Source organism: Ranitomeya imitator, chromosome 4 (genome assembly GCF_032444005.1).
Source record: "Ranitomeya imitator isolate aRanImi1 chromosome 4, aRanImi1.pri, whole genome shotgun sequence".
NCBI classification, from domain to species: Eukaryota; Metazoa; Chordata; class Amphibia; order Anura; family Dendrobatidae; genus Ranitomeya; species Ranitomeya imitator.
Genome location: NC_091285.1, coordinates 619,812,226 through 619,830,340, shown reverse-complemented (window position 1 = coordinate 619,830,340; position 18,115 = coordinate 619,812,226). Strand labels below are relative to the sequence as shown.

Here is an 18,115-nt window from a genome sequence, read left to right as displayed (position 1 = left end):
TCCGGCGGCGCCATAATTGTCGCACAGATGGTGACAGACTTGGTTGGTCTTTGGCTTGTTCAGACTTCAAGTGCGACTGTTCATGGCTGGGTGCGGGTATGCAGGGAGCTCTGGTGCACACAGGGCGGTTTATGTGTCACGGTGTCCCACTCACCTGCGTTATTTCCTCCGGCCATAAGGGTGCGCTGTGCTGAGCAGGTGTTGCGCAGGCCGCCAGGACAGGCAAGAATTGGATCTGGATCGTGCTGGGTGGGTCCTACTTAACCCCTTAGTGCCCAGGCCGGTAATGGCCTAAAAGGGGTTGTCGGTGACCCCAACAGCAACCTTTTTAAATGTTATATTCGCGCAGTGTAAAATAAAATTTCAGATATTCTCCCTCCACATTGGCGCCAGCTGTCCCATGATAGTGGTATGCCACGTGAGCGCTGCAGCCAATCAGTGGTTGCGAATAGGCCGCAGTGCTCGCATCTCCTTGACAAGAGACTAAAGTGCGAGGACTGCAACCGCTGATTGTCTGCAGCGCTCACGTGGCGGTGCAGTAGGTAAGGAGCTGCGATCTTTATTTTACACTGGAGAATATAGTCCCTGACTACTCAAGATCAGCGATCATTCTCTCCCTGACTGGAGCGAGGTCTCTGCTGTACAGAACGCCGGCCGTCAGGAATGAGATGAGATGTGGCTCCGCATCCCTGTCCCACGCCGTCCCTGTCCCGCACCGACCCTGTCCCGCACAGTCTCTGTCCTGCACCTGCTTTGTCCCGCACCGTCCCTGTCCATTTTGGTGGATCTAGGGCAAAAGTCGCTACAATTTTTCTCAACTCTGAGTGGCGCAAAAAGTTGAGACTTTCGAAGGCCGAAATTGCTTTGCTGAATCATGGCCGTAGTATTTAAGAAGGGATTCTGCAAGAAAGTGGACAACCCTTTTAATCCTTTAGCAACAGTCAAAATTGATCTCAAAGGGAATCTGTTGGGTAACGCTGCTAACTTGCAGGTATAGGAATAATCTGCAGGTTAGTAGCTTTAGGAAGGTGCCTGACCACTCAACTGAAAGTGCAGCACTTGGGAGAAATGAACTTTACCCCTCCCTGAAGCCACCGGCTTTCAGTCATAAAGGAGCAGTTACAGTGATCGGTAACAGCACAGAGCGGCTGCTCTCAGCACACACCAGCACTTTCACTGACAGCCAGTGCAGCAATACATAAGTGCCGTCAGTCACAGTGCCAGGGTGTGCTGCTGATAGCTGCTCAGTACAGCAATACATAACTGCAACGGCAGAGCCGGCTGTCAGTCACAGTGCCGGGGCGTGCTTCTGACAGCCGCTCAGTGCAGCAATACATAAGTGCAGAGCCAGCTGTCGGTCACAGTGCCCTGTGTCAGCTCTTTTGGAACTCCTAAATTGAACCCGCAGAACCACGACAACAAACCTCCCAAGGGTTTGCTGGCCTGGTGGACCACCCCCAATACAGGGAGTGTTAGGGGCAGGCCCGAGGGAGACTATTGCCGCAGAAGTTGATACCCGGGGACAGTAAGTAGGAGCGGAAAAGACGCAGAACTGGCTGTGACTGAGACTAAGAATAGGCAGGATATAACGGACGCCCAGGATAGACTGGATATGGTGGAAACACAGGACAGGCAGGGTATGGCGGAAACACAGAGGACAGGCAGGGAATGGCAGAAACACAGGCCAGGCGGTGTATGGCGGGAACACAGGACAGGCAGGGTATGGCGGACGCACAGGACAGAGCAAGGTATGGCGGACGCACAGGACAGAGCAAGGTATGACGGACGCATAGGACAGGCAGGGTATGACGGACGCACAGGACAGAGCAAGGTATGGCGGACAGATCAAGGTATGGCAGAAGCACAGGACGGAGCAAGGTATGGCGGACGCACCGGACAGAGCAAGGTATGGCGGACGCACAGGACAGAGCAAGGTATAGCGAAGGCACAGGACAGAGCAAGGAATGGCGGACGCACAGGATGGGGCAAGGTATGGCGGAAGCACGGGACAGAGCAAGGTATAGCGAAGGCACAGGACGGAGCAAGGTATGGCGGAAGCACAGGACGGAGCAAGGTATGGCGGAAGCACAGGACGGAGCAAGGTATGGCGGAAGCACAGGACGGAGCAAGGTATGGCGGAAGCACAGGACAGAGCAAGGTATAGCGAAGGCACAGGACAGAGCAAGGTATGGCGGAAGCACAGGACGGAGCAAGGTATGGCGGACGCACAGGATGGAGCAAGGTATGGCGGAAGCACGGGACAGAGCAAGGTATGGCGGACGCACAGGACAGAGCAAGGTATAGCGAAGGCACAGGACAGAGCAAGGTATGGCGGAAGCACAGGATGGAGCAAGGTATGGCGGACGCACAGGACGGAGCAAGGTATGGCGGAAGCACAGGACAGAGCAAGGTATAGCAAAGACACAGGACAGAGCAAGGTACAGAGGGACCTGGGTCAAATGAGGACAAATATAGAAACAAAGAGAGAGGGGAGCGCACATGAATGGTATCAGCCGAGAAAGGAATGCAGAAAGGTCAAAGACCTACTTACCGCAGACAGTTATGCTGGACAAGCATAACAATGTGGAATAGCACATATATTGTCACCTGAAGAAGACAGCGATTGGCTGTTGAAACGCGTTGTGATTAAAGATTTTAAACCTCTAAATCTGTGCTTCGGTGGCCTCTGTCACCAGCGCTCCATCTAGACCGCTATATCCTTTTATTTGAAATAAGGACAAATGACAATCAGGCATGGAGCAGATGAAGAAGATACCTTAAATAGAACAAGTGCTGCAGAACTTCCGGGTCAAGATCCTCCAGAATCATAGAGTGGAGGAACGGAGCGTCTGCAGACCAGAGAGAGGAAGTGCGCGTGCGCAGTGAGAGGCGCGCACCCGACGAGAGCCAGGGACCGGCGGCGAGTCAGGAGAAGAGACCGGAAGGCGCGCTCACACCGCTGGAGTGCGCCGGGACGGGTAAGTATTTCGGCGCGCAGAGAGCGCGGCAGGAGCGGAGGCAGATGGCGCCGTGACACCCAGGGTGTGCTGATGACAGCCGCTCATTGCAGCAATCCAAAAGTGCAGAGCCGGCTGTCAGTCAGAGTCTCGGGGTGTGCTGCTGACAGCCGGCTCAGTACAGCAGTACATAAATGCAGAGCCAGTTGTCAGTCACAGTGCCGGGGTGTGCTGCTGACAGCCGGCTCAGTGCAGCAATACATAAATGCAGAGCCGGCTGTCAGTCACAGTGCCGGGGTGTGCTGCTGACAGCCGGCTCAGTACAGCAGTACATAAATGCAGAGCCGGTTGTCAGTCACAGTGCCGGGGTGTGCTGCTGACAGCCGGTTCAGTACAGCAGTACATAAATGCAGAGCCGGTTGTCAGTCACAGTGCCGGGGTGTGCTGCTGACAGCCGGCTCAGTACAGCAGTACATAAATGCAGAGCCGGCTGTCAGTCAGAGTCTCGGGGTGTGCTGCTGACAGCCGGCTCAGTACAGCAGTACATAAATGCAGAGCCGGTTGTCAGTCACAGTGTCGGGGTGTGCTGCTGACAGCCGCTCAGTGCAGCAATACATAAATGCAGAGCCGGCTGTCAGTCACAGTGGCGGGGTGTGCTGCTGACAGCCGGCTCAGTACAGCAGTACATAAATGCAGAGCCGGTTGTCAGTCACAGTGCCGGGGTGTGCTGCTGACAGCCGCTCAGTGCAGCAATACATAAATGCAGAGCCGGCTGTCGGTCACAGTGCCGGGGTGTGCTGCTGACAGCCGCTCAGTGCAGCAATACATAAATGCAGAGCCGGCTGTCGGTCACAGTGTTGGGGTGTGCTGCTGACAGCCCCTCAGTATAGCAGTACATAAATGCAGAGCCGGCTGTCAGTCACAGTGCCGAGGTGTGCTGCTGACAGCCCCTCAGTGCAGCAATACACAAGTGCAGAGCCGGCTGTCAGTCACAGTGCCGGGGAGTGCTGCTGACAGCCGCTCAGTACAGCAATACATAAGTGCAGAGCCGGCTGTCAGTCACAGTACCAGGGTGTGCTGCTGATATCCGCTCAGTACAGGCTGCAGTACATAAATGCAGAGTCGGCTGTCAGTCAGTGCCGGGGTGTGCTGCTGACAGCCCCTCAGTGCAGCAATACACAAGTGCAGAGCCGGCTGTCAGTCACAGTACCAGGGTGTGCTGCTGATATCCGCTCAGTACAGGCTGCAGTACATAAATGCAGAGTCGGCTGTCAGTCAGTGCCGGGGTGTGCTGCTGACAGCTGGCTCAGTACATAAATGCAGAGGCGGCTGTTAGTCACAGTGCCGGGGTGTGCTTCTGACATCCGCTCAGTACAGTAGTACTAGTACATAAATGCAGAGTCGGCTGTCGGTCACAGTGCCGGGGTGTGCTGCTGACAGCCGCTCAGTGCAGCAATACACAAGTGCAGAGCCGGCTGTCAGTCACAGTGCCGGGGTGTGCTGCTGACAGCCGCTCAGTACAGCAATACATAAATGCAGAGGCGGCTGTCGGTCACAGTTTCGGGGTGTGCTGACAGCCGCTCAGTGTGGACTCACAGTATACTGAGCGGTGACTGTAGCTGCGCTGGCACGCCTCTATGACGGTAGGCAGCAGCTCCACAGAGGAATATAGTTAATTTTCTCCTGGGTGCTGCTCTTTCAGTACTGAGGCTGGTCACCTCCCTAGCACTTATTAGGCGTCATTAAGACGTCTTCGTTGCACACGTGTTCTGTCCATGTTTTTCACAGATACAAGATGTGTCCATTATAATCTGTGGTGCTGTTCACATGTCCTTTTTTCTGGCAGCTCTGATGACAAGGGCCAATACAAGTGTATGGGTCTGTGAAAAAATGTACAGGACATGGATGGCGTCAGTATACAATCTGTGTGCTGTGCATGTTTAACATTGCAAAGTATAGGAGAGACTGTCATTTATTTTTTTTATCCATTCAAGGTGAAAACGGATACACGGATGACACACTGATGGAATAAACGGATATGCGGACCGTACACTGATGACACACTGATGGTATAAACGGACACACGGACCGTACACTAATCATTCTGACGGTAAACATGGACACACGGACAGTACACGGATGACTCACTGATGGAATAAACGGATACACAGACCGTACACTGATGACACACAGATGTTATGAACGGATGCACAGACCGTACACTGATGACACACTGATGGTATAATTGGATACATGGACTGTACAGTAATGACACACTGATGGTAAAAATAGATACACGGACCGTACAGTAATGACACACTGATTGTAAAAATGGATACACGGGGATCGTACAGTAATGACACACTGATGGTAAAAATGGATACACGGGGACCGTACACAGATGACACACTGATGGTAAAAATGGATACACGGGGATCGTACAGTAATGACACACTGATGGTAAAAATGGATACACGGGGACCGTACACAGATGACACACTGATGGTAAAAATGGATACACGGACCGTACAGTAATGACACACTGATGGTAAAAATGGATACACGGACCATACACAGATGACACACTGATGGTAAAAAAAGGATACACGGATTGTCCAGTAATGACACACTGATGGTAAAAATGGATACATGGACCATACACAGATGACACACTGATGGTAAAAAAAGGATACACGGATTGTCCAGTAATGACACACTGATTGTAAAAATGGATACACAGACCGTACAGTAATGACACACTGATGGTAAAAAAAGGATACACGGATTGTCCAGTAATGACACACTGATTGTAAAAATGGATACACAGACCGTACAGTAATGACACACTGATTGTAAAAATGGACACATGGACCGTACACTGATGGTGAACATGGATCATACACTAATGGTAAAAAAAGGACACACGGACTGTATACTGATGGTAAAAAAGGACACACGGAAGCACGACACTGGTAACACCGGTACTACTGTATTTTTTCACGTATTTGTTTCTACATGCACAAGCGGATAGATTGCAGATGCCATGTTGCATTTGAAGAGCCCCCGACTTGCCAAATCAACGGAAACCATACCACTCGAGGAATTATTTTTGGGGTGTAGTGAGCATCTTGAACCCAGAGCTTAATTACGGAACTTTATAAGCCTTTGAGGTGAAAATGAATATTTTTTTTCCACTAATTCTTCTTGAGCCCTAAAATTTACATTTTCATAAGGGTTTATAGGGGAAAATGGACCCAGAATTGTGTAATGCATTTTCTCCTTAGTATGCATATGCCCAGTATGTAGTCAGAACCTACTGTTAGGGCTCACTGCAAAGCTCTGGTGTAAATTTTGCTGGTATAGTTTATGGGCACCATGGCACATTGTCAAAGCTCCTGAGGTATCAGAACCTCCCCAAAAGTAACCATATTTAAAGGGAACCTGTCACCCCGAAAATCGAAGGTGAGCTACGCCCACCAGCATCAGGGGCTTATCTACAGCATTCTGTAATGCTGTAGATAAGCCCCCGATGTATCCTGAAAGATGAGAAAAACAGGTTATATTATACTCACCAAAGGGCGGTCCCGATCTGGTTCTGGTCCGATGGGCGTCGCGGTCGGGGGCCTCTCATCTTCTTACGATGATGTCCTCTTTTTGTATTCACTCTGCGGTTCCGGCGCAGGTGTACTTTGTCTGCCCTGTAGAGGGCAGAGCAAAGTACTGCAGTGCGCAGGTGCTGGGCTTCTCTGACCTTTCCCGGCGCCTGCACACTGCAGTACTTTGCTCTGCCCTCAACAGGACAGAAAGTACGCATGCGCCGGAGCATGAATACAAGAAGAGGACGTCATCGTAAGAAGATGGGAGGGACCGGACCGCGACACCCATCGGACCAGAACCGGACTGGGACCGCCCCTGGGTGAGTATAATCTAACCTCTTTCAGGTTACATCAGGGCTTATCTACAGCATTACAGAATGCTGTAGATAAGCCCCTGATGCTGGTGGGCTTAGCTCACCTTCCATTTTGGGGGTGACAGGTTCCCTTTAAAATAAACTATAACCCCCAATGAATTAATCTCGATATACAGTGAGAATGCTGACACCATTAGCGTGTCACAGAATTTTATACCATTGGGCCTAAAATGACATTTTCACCTAAAGAAGCCCTCCTCCCATCAAAGTTTTTCATCTTAATATATGGCAGTCATCATATTATATAGCACTATGTACTTACAATTGCTCATTTTGCCTTTCTACTCACAAACTTCTTATCTTTTCTCTGCTCTATGCAGAAACAGGAAGTTTCTTGTCCCTGCAATTATCATTCCCCTTTTGAACTCCTGACGACAGATGCTCAGCTTTCCTCCCTGCCAGCGACTTTTGCAGTGACTCATGACTCATACAGGGAAAATTGACCTCCCGTTTCCTTCTTTGTTTAACCCTCCGTCACATACAATATTCGGACTAACGAGTTCACATACAATGTGCCTGTCAGGCGCCTGCTGGAAAAATACCTATAATATCTAATGTTTGCAATTTCAGTGCTCTAAAAGTGATCAGTGACCTTCATAGGGATGTAATAAAAGAGACTACACATAATCAGTTGCAAAAAAAAACATTTACTTAACATAAAACTAATAACTATGAAATACAAACTTTCAAAACTGCCGCCAAATAGTCCCCAGTTTGACTCTCTCAAAAAAATGTACAAAGAAAATTTTTGAACACAAACTTAATTTTAACCCCTTCATGACCCAGCCTATTTTGACCTTAAAGACCTTGCTGTTTTTTGCAATTCTGACCAGTGTCCCTTTATGAGGTAATAACTCAGGAACGCTTCAACGGATCCTAGCGGTTCTGAGATTGTTTTTTCGTGACATATTGGGCTTCATGTTAGTGGTAAATTTAGGTCAATAAATTCTGCGTTTATTTGTGATAAAAACGGAAATTTGGCGAAAATTTTGAAAATTTCTCAATTTTCACATTTTGAATTTTTATTCTGTTAAACCAGAGAGATATGTGACACAAAATAGTTAATAAATAACATTTCCCACATGTTTACTTTACATCAGCACAATTTTGGAAACAACATTTTTTTTTGTTAGGAAGTTATAAGGGTTAAAATTTGACCAGCGATTTGTCATTTTTACAACGAAATTTACAAAACCATTTTTTTTTAGGGACCACCTCACATTTGAAGTCAGTTTGAGGGGTCTATATGGCTGAAAATACCCAAAAATGACACCATTCTAAAAACTGCACCCCTCAAGGTACTCAAAACCACATTCAAGAAGTTTATTAACCCTTCAGGTGCTTCACAGCAGCAGAAGCAACATGGAAGGAAAAAATGAACATTTAACTTTTTAGTCACAAAAATTATCTTTTAGCAACAATTTTTTTATTTTCCCAATGGTAAAAGGAGAAACTGAACCACGAAAGTTGTTGTCCAATTTGTCCTGAGTACGCTGATACCTCATATGTGGGGGTAAACCACTGTTTGGGCGCACGGCAGGGCTTGGAAGGGAAGGAGCGCCATTTGACTTTTTGAATCAAAAATTGGCTCCACTCTTTAGCGGACACCATGTCACGTTTGGAGAGCCCCCGTGTGCCTAAAAATTGGAGCTCCCCCACAAGTGACCCCATTTTGGAAACTAGACGCCCCAAGGAACTTATCTAGATGCATAGTGAGCACTTTGAACCCCCAGCTGCATCACAAATTAATCCGTAAAAATGAAAAAGTACTTTTTTTTCACAAAAAAATTCTTTTAGCCTCAATTTTTTCATTTTCACATGGGCAACAGGATAAAATGGATCCTAAAATGTGTTGGGCAATTTCTCCTGAGTACACCAATACCTCACATGTGGGGGTAAACCACTGTTTGGGCACTCGGCAGGGCTCGGAAGGGAAGGCGCGCCTTTTGACTTTTTGAATGGAAAATTAGCTCCAATTGTTAGCGGACACCATGTCGCGTTTGGAGAGCCCCTGTGTGCCTAAACATTGGAGCTCCCCCACAAGTGACCCCATTTTGGAAACTAGACCCCCCAAGGAACTTATCTAGATGCATATTGAGCACTTTAAACCCCCAGGTGCTTCACAGAAGTTTATAACGCAGAGCCATGAAAATAAAAAATAATTTTTCTTTCCTCAAAAATGATTTTTTAGCCTGGAATTTCCTATTTTGCCAAGGATAATAGGAGAAATTGGACCCCAAATATTGTTGTCCTGTTTGTCCTGAGTACGCAGATACCCAATATGTGGGGGTAAACCACTGTTTGGGCGCACGGCAGGGCTCGGAAGGGATGGCACGCCATTTGGCTTTTTAAATGGAAAATTAGCTCCAATCATTAGCGGACACCATGTCACGTTTGGAGAGCCCCTGTGTGCCTAAACATTGGAGATCCCCCAGAAATGACACCATTTTGGAAACTAGACCCCCAAAGGAACTAATCTAGATGTGTGGTGAGGACTTTGAACCCCCAAGTGCTTCACAGAAGTTTATAACGCAGAGCCATGAAAAAAAAAAAAAATTATTTTCTCAAAAATGATCTTTTGGCCTGCAATTTTTTATTTTCCCAAGGGTAACAGGAGAAATTTGACCCCAAAAGTTGTTGTCCAGTTTCTCCTGAGTACGCTGATACCCCATATGTGGGGGTAAACCACTGTTTGGGCACATGCCGAGGCTCGGAAGTGAAGTAGTGACGTTTTGAAATGCAGACTTTGATGGAATGCTCTGTGGGCGTCACGTTGCGTTTGCAGAGCCCCTGATGTGGCTTACCAGTAGAAACCCCCCACAAGTGACCGCATTTTGGAAACTAGACCCCGAAAGGAACTTATCTAGATGTGTGGTGAGCACTTTGAACCCCCAAGCGCTTCATAGAAGTTTATAATGCAGAGCCGTGAAAATAATAAATACGTTTTCTTTCCTCAAAAATAATTATTTAGCCCAGAATTTTTTAATTTTCCCAAGGGTAACAGGAGAAATTTGACCCCAATATTTGTTGTCCAGTTTCTCCTGAGTATGGTGATACCCCATATGTGGGGGTAAACTACTGTTTGGGCACATGCCGGGGCTTGGAATTGAAGTAGTGACGTTTTGAAATGCAGACTTTGATGGAATGCTCTGCGGGCGTCACGTTGCGTTTGCAGAGCCCCTGATGTGCCTAAACAGTAGAAACCCCCCACAAGTGACCCCATTTTGGAAACTAGACCCCGAAATGAACTTATCTAGATGTGTGGTGAGCACTTTGAACCCCCAAGTGCTTCATAGAAGTTTATAATGCAGAGCCGTGAAAATAATAAATACGTTTTCTTTCCTCAAAAATAATTATTTAGCCCAGAATTTTTTATTTTCCCAAGGGTTACAGGAGAAATTGGACCCCAAAAGTTGTTGTCCAGTTTCTCCTGAGTACGCTGATACCCCATGAGTGGGGGTAAACCACTGTTTGGGCACACGTCGGGGCTCAGAAGGGAAGTGGTGACTTTTGAAATGCAGACTTTGATGGAATGGTCTGCGGGTGTCACGTTGCGTTTGCAGAGCCCCTGATGTGCCTAAACAGTAGAAACCCCCACAAGTGACCCCATTTTAGAAATTAGACCCCCAAGGAACTTATCTAGATATGTGGTGAGCACTTTGAACCCCCAAGTGCTTCACAGACGTTTACAACGCAGAGCCGTGAAAATAAAAAATCATTTTTCTTTCCTCAAAAATTATGTTTTAGCAAGCATTTTTTTTGATTCACAAGGGTAACAGGAGAAATTGGACCCCAGTAATTGTTGCGCAGTTTGTCCTGAGTATGCTGGTACCCCATATGTGGGGGTAAACCACTGTTTGGGCACACGTCAGGGCTCGGAAGTGAGGGAGCACCATTTGACTTTTTGAATACGAGATTGGCTGGAATCAATGGTGGCGCCATGTTGCGTTTGGAGACCCCTGATGTGCCTAAACAGTGGTAACCCCTCAATTCTACCTCCAACACTAACCCCAACACACCCCTAACCCTAATCCCAACTGTAGCCATAACCCTAAACACAACCCTAACCGCAACACACCCCTAACCACAACCCTAACCCCAACACACCCCTAACCATAACCACAACCCTAATTCCAACCCTAACCCTAAGGCTATCTGCCCACGTTGCGGATTCGTGTGAGATATTTTCGCACCATTTTTGAAAAATCCGCGGGTAAAAGGCACTGCGTTTTACCTGCGGATTTTCCGCGGATTTCCAGTGTTTTTTGTGCGGATTTCACCTGCGGATTCCTATTGAGGAACAGGTGTAAAACGCTGCGGAATCCGCACAAAGAATTGACATGCTGCGGAAAATACAACGCAGCGTTTCCGCGTGGTATTTTCTGCACCATGGGCACAGCGGATTTGGTTTCCATATGTTTACATGGTACTGTAAACCTGATGGAACACTGCTGCGAATCCGCAGCCAAATCCGCACCGTGTGCACATAGCCTAATTCTAAAGGTATGTGCACACGCTGCGGAAAACGCTGCGGATCCGCAGCAGTTTCCCATGAGTTTACAGTTCAATGTAAACCTACGGGAAACAAAAATCGCTGTGCCCATGCTGCGGAAAAACTGCACGGAAACGCAGCGGTTTACATTCCGCAGCATGTCACTTCTTTGTGCGGATTCCGCAGCGGTTTTACAACTGCTCAAATAGAAAATCGCAGTTGTAAAACCGCAGTGAAATGCGCAGAAAAACCGCGGTAAATCCGCCATAAATCCGCAGCGGTTTAGCACTGCGGATTTATCAAATCCGCAGCGGAAAAATCCGCAGAGGACCAGAATACGTGTGCACATACCGAAACCCTAACCCTAGCCCTAACCCTAGCCCTAACCCTAACCCTACCCCTAACCCTACCCCTAACCCTACCCCTAACCCTAACCCTACCCCTAACCCTATTCTAACATTAGTGGAAAAAAAAAAAATTTCTTTATTTTTTTATTGTCCCTACCTATGGGGGTGACAAAGGGGGGGGGTCATTTATTATTTTTTTTATTTTGATCACTGAGATATAATCTATCTCAGTGATCAAAATGCACTTTGGAACGAATCTGCCGGCCGGCAGATTCGGCGGGCGCACTGCGCATGCGCCCGCCATTTTGGAAGATGGCGGCGCCCAGGGAGAAGACGGACGGGACCCCGGCTGGATCGGTAAGTATGATGGGGTGGGGGGGGACCACGGGGGGGGGGGGGATCGGAGCACGGGGGGGGGGAATCGGAGTGCGGGAGGGGTGGAACGGAGCACGGGGGGCGTGGAACGGAGCACGGGGGGGCTGGAATGGAGCACGGGGGGGTGGAATGGAGCACCGGGGGGGGTGGATCGGAGTGCAGGGGGGGTGATTGGAGCACGGGGGGGTGATTGGAGCACGGGGGGAGCGGACAAGAGCACGGGGGGGAGCGGAGCACTGGACGGAGGGGAGCCGGAGCAGTGTACCGGCCAGATCGGAGGGCTGGGGGGGCGATCGGAGGGGTGGGGTGGGGGCACATTAGTATTTCCAGCCATGGCCGATGATATTTCAGCATCGGCCATGGCTGGATTGTAATATTTCACCCGTTATAATGGGTGAAATATTACAAATCGCTCTGATTGGCAGTTTCACTTTCAACAGCCAATCAGAGCGATCGTAGCCACGAGGGGGTGAAGCCACCCCCCCTGGGCTAAACTACCACTCCCCCTGTCCCTGCAGATCGGGTGAAATGGGAGTTAACCCTTTCACCCGATCTGCAGGGACGCGATCTTTCCATGACGCCGCATAGGCGTCATGGGTCGGAATGGCACCGACTTTCATGACGCCTACGTGGCGTCAAAGGTCGGGAAGGGGTTAAGGTACCTTAAGTACTATTAAAAACATATTCAATCAGAAGTAGATGCTGAGGTTTCCCCAGAAAAGTCACACTTGCAGAGCAAATAGCAAGAATTACACAAATTGCTTTATGACATTTGAGACATTCATAATTTGAAAGCCTTCTGGTTCCGCTTTCCGTTTGGCAGGTGGTGCATCTCCTTCTTTTGTGAGGTGGTGCAGATGGTGACTTTTCACCATCATCTTCTGGGCGGAACCTTTTGAGCTGAACTTGAAGGCGAGAGGGGATACCGATTGTTTTCACGCTTCTCCTGCGTAGCTCTCCAAGTACTAGTTCATGGGCCAATTTTTTCAGATACAATCGTCTACGGAGTGGTTCAAGCTTGTTTTCAAGATAAATTACTTGTGAATTTATACCACCCAAATTCAACATAGCAAAAAATATGACCATTGGCCAGCGTTTGATGTTTCTGCTGACGTTGAAAGTGGAGCACATCTGATCTGCTGTATCCACACCCCCTTTGGTGGCATTGTAAAATGTAATTATCTCGGGGTTTTTTTCTGCCCCAGTCCCAGGATCGATGGCAGCATCATCATGAAGTGTTGATAGAAGAAGTACGATTTTTTTGGCATGTGGTACATAGGAAACTAAAGCCTTTCCATTATGGAATGCAAACATACTGCTGTACTGTTGTCTCTCTTTCACACTTACAAACTGTGGCGGCAATTCCCTTTTGTTTTTTCTTACAGTTCCCACATATGACAGCTTCTGAATTTTCAGATAATCAATCAGATCACAACTTGTAAACCAATTGTCAGCTGTAATATTGCGACCCGATCCAAATAAGGGTTCAGCCAGTCTTTTTACAACATCAATGGGTTTGTTGCTCACACAGTAAGGACCTTCTGGTTGTTTTCCTGCATAAACTTCCAGGTTGTAAGTGTAGGTCTTACTGGCATCAACAAGGGCATACATTTTTATTCCATATTTGTTTGGCTTTGATGGAATATATTGACGAAAGGCACATCTACCACGAAAACCAGGGAGCATTTCGTCAATAGTGAGATTCTCTCCAGGGTAATAACTTTGTTTACAGTTTACAACAAATCTTTGAAATATATCACGAATTGGAGCAAGTCGGTCATGTGTTTTGCGTTCGGTTCGGGTAGTTCTGTCGTCAAACCGAAGGCAACGAATTAGAATCTTGAATCTGTTTATGGACATAACAAGGCTAAATTTTTCAACTCCATCCCCATCTTTACCCCAAAGTTCTTCCAAACTTTGTCTATTTGCCCTATAAGCTCCTGCAAGGTACAGTAATCCAAAAAAAGCACGCAGTTCTATTTCATCTGTGGGCTTGATGGTTCTGTTGCAGATGTACTTGTCCTTTATAATGTCTATATATTGGTTGGTATATGTGACAATAGAGTCCAGAATGTCATCTGTAAATATACTGTTCCAGCATTCAACTGCAGTTTTTGCATTACGTGCAGTTCCTATTACTGCAGGAAGGTGAGTAATAATGTTTAAAGGTTCCCTACGTTTTTTCTGGAATGGCTTCTTGTTCCATTTAGTATTTTTATCTTTTCCAATATAATATGATCCAACTTCTTCATCCTCACCACTGTCACCATCTTGCTCTGTTTCAGAATCCAGGACACATTCTTCCACCTCATCATGAGAATCAATCTCACTTTACTCTCCTAAATCCTCATTCAGTGTGAGGTCTCTATCATCTAACAGCATGTTTGTTACTTCCTCAACATCAAGTTGTTTGGATAAATTGTACATTTTCCTCTCCATTTCAGCAGATAATCTGAAGCAAGAGAAGGAATATGTTAGGGAACTACTGTATATGCCTGAGCAGCACACTTTCTTTTATAAAATCTCCCTTATTTCTATGAAATATCCTCACATTTTGTGCTATACATTCATAAAACAAGCTAAATAAACTATTGTGATGAATAAAAACATAAAATACCAACCTTACTGAATGTGACGTATTCACATACAATGAGCCTGAGAGATCTGTGCAGCTATATCCTCTCCCCTGAAGCTCTGAAATCCAACTGTGATATCAGGTTTCACAGACCTTCAAGAGACAGGAGACTACCTGGAGGGAGGGGGTTTCCTCACAATCTGGTGAGGAAGGAGAAATGAAAGTAAAAGAGAAGCGCCTGTCAGATCAGTTGTATGTGACGGAGGGTTAAGTTTCGCAATTTCTTTCCAATGTGCCAGCGCCCCGTGTGTGGAAGTAAACTACTGTTTGGGCACATGGCAGTGAAGGAGCGCTGTTTGATGTTTGAGAGGCGATTTTCTTGGAATGGTTTTGATACACCTTTTTGAAATTACACCCCTCATGGATGTAGTGACTGTAGGTGTTGTCCAGAAATGAGCACACAGTTATATAGGTTGGAAAATCCCTTGGGTCCATCAAGTTTGACCTTTCTCCACCACTTCTACACTCTATCGCTAGGTTATGCATATGATACACTTGTGGTTGGAGAGTGAAAATTGCAAATCTTTTCTATAGTGGCCAGTACATTGTGGCCAGCTTGTGCTTCTGGAAACACGCACCCCATAAATTTCGGTAAGTTGGGTGTCCTAGCTGCGGAAGTTTGGGGAATTTGGATTTGGGAGTACAGATTTCCCTACGGTTTTTTTTTTTTTTGTGGAAGGAGGAGCCATGTCGCGTTTTCCATCTTTTGTGACACCAGAAATGTGGAAACCTACTATATTTCTCTTTATTGATGAGGGATCTGAGCAGAGATTTGTATTTTTGTGGGTTGAGTTAAAGTTTATACTTCTAGCATTTGAGGTACCGGTACGTAATATTCTGAATAATTTTTAGGCCTCATTCAGATGTCTGTTTTTCTTGTACGACGGCTAAACCTATTTTTCACGGATTGTACCGGTCATAGTCTGTGGGGTCATTCACACGTCCCTGATTTTTCACGGACCAAGCTGCCTGCGGAAAATTGTAGAGACTTGTTTGATTTTGATCTGAGGGTCAAATCAAACTTGGCAACGCAAGTATGGTGACATCGATGTGCAGTCTGATTTTCACGGACTGTTAGAAAGGAGTCGGTGTAGAAACTTTTTTTATTCTTCACCTACGAGAAAAAAAACCTGATGGCACCGAGATCAAACTCTGAACAAAATAGTCAAGCGTGAAAAAAAAAGACGACGTCTGAATGAGGCCTTAAGGCTTCATTCACAACTATCCTGTGCCCCAATCTGAGCACGTAGGTTGGCGTTTATGTCTAAATTTGTAAATTACGTGGTTCAGAAGAAACCTGCGACAAACCCATTCTCTATATTGAGGCTGGCAGAGTTATTGCGGACTCTGTATAGCCTTTATTCCTGCAATATTCGTCTTCAGTGTCGCACAATGGTTTGGTCGACTACACTTTTATACATGCCTAAAAACATGGGACACTGCTGAATTAGAGGTCACACAGTCCAAAAATTATCCATCCGTTGAATTACAGGGAATGGTTCCTTCAGAGGTTTTGTCTAAATCACATTTTTTTTTAAATTTCAACAGAGGGTCAGTGTAGAGCACAAGCTAAATGACGACTTTACTATTCGGGCCAGTACGATTACAGCCATACCGTAGTTATATATTTGTTATGTCTTGATTCTTTTGCACACCAAAACCATATTTTGCAAAAATTCATATGTTTTTGCTTCACGATATTGTTTGTGTTTTATTCTATGTTTTGTGCAACAGTATGATGAGTAAGGCTACGTGCACATGTGTAGGATTTGTTGCTTTTTTTTTGGCGGTTTTCTGCTATAAAAACGCTAAAAAAAAAGCTTACATTAAGCATCCTATTATTAGAATGTAATCCGCAATTTTTGTGCACATGTTGCTTTTTTTTCCGAAGGAAAAAAAAAAAATGCATCGCAGAAAAAAACACAGCATGTTCATTAATTTTGCAGAAAATCTCTGGATTTGCCACTATATAATATAGTAGTGGAAAGCTCCGGAAAAATCCGCATGAAAAACGCTAGCGGATTTATTGCAGAAAAAGTCCGGTTTTGTTTAGGAAAATTCTGCAAAAATCCTGACGTGTGCACATAGCCTAACATTGTTTTTGCTGTGTTGTTTTTTTTTTTTTTTTATGATGTTCACTTTAGAGGCTAAATAATGTCACAGTCTTCTAAGTCATCGATACCAAATATTGTGCTTTTTTTTGGTTTACTTCTTGTTTTTTCCATACCAAATGTGTTTTAATAGTCAAAATATTTTCTGAAATTTCATTCTTTATTTATTTTTTATATTCTTACAATTTATTTTTACGTTCTTTTGACCTAATCTCACTAAGGGACTTGATCATTTTATAGAATGATCACTGGTCTAATGCTTGTGCATTGCAGGGTATTCGACGTGTCAGTGTCACATTGACAGGAGGCTTGTTAGGCTGTGTGCACACGGTGCGGATTGGCCACTGCGGATTCAAAGCAGTTTTCTAATATCATGTAAAATTATGGAAAACCAAATCCGCTGTGCCCATGCTATGGAAAATACCGCGTGGAAATGCTGCGTTGTATTTTCCGAAGCATGTCAATTCTTTGTGCGGATTCCGCAGCATTTTCCTCAATAGTAATCCGCAGATGTAAAACCACAGGTGAAATGCGCACAAAAAACGCAGGAAATCCGCGGTATATCTGCGGATTTTTCAAAAATGGTGCAGAAAAATCTGCACACGAATCCGCAACGTGTGCACATAGCCTTATTGCAGGTTCTAATAGGCCACCATACCTGGCAGACCCACTGGTCAATCTTTGCCCAACCATTGGTACCATCGGTAGGGGTGAGAGAGGGAGATGTAAACCAGCAAGACCTTAGCTATAACTAATAATAAAAGTAATAATGCGACAACTTCTTCCTGATCATGACGTACATGATCTGTCTCCTGCCATTGTGGCCACTGCTAGCTACATCTGAAAGTGTGAACAACTTCAAAGAGGAGCCAGAGACTAGCATGAGCTGCACCAACAATGAGTGCACGCCCGCGGGGCTCCTCCAGTGTCCGTGTGCGCGCCCGCAGGGCTCCTCCAGTGTCCGTGTGCGCGCCCGCAGGGCTCCTCCAGTGTCCGTGTGCGCGCCCGCAGGGCTCCTCCAGTGACCGTGTGCGCGCCCGCAGGGCTCCTCCAGTGTCCGTGTGCACGCCCGCGGGGCTCCTCAAGTGTCCGTGTGCTCGCCCGCAGGGCTCCTCCAGTGTCCGTGTGCGCGCCCGCAGGGCTCCTCCAGTGACCGTGTGCGCGCCCGCAGGGCTCCTCCAGTGTCCGTGTGCACGCCCGCAGGGCTCCTCCAGTGTCCGTGTGCGCG

General features: G+C 46.7%; 1 protein-coding gene across 2 annotated transcripts in view; it reads left to right on the top strand.

Moving 5' to 3' along the window:
• The window catches only part of GPAT2 (glycerol-3-phosphate acyltransferase 2, mitochondrial), a 217,069-nt gene that overhangs the window by 55,877 nt on the left and 143,077 nt on the right, over positions 1-18,115 (top strand). The gene's annotated exons all lie outside the window — the stretch shown is intronic.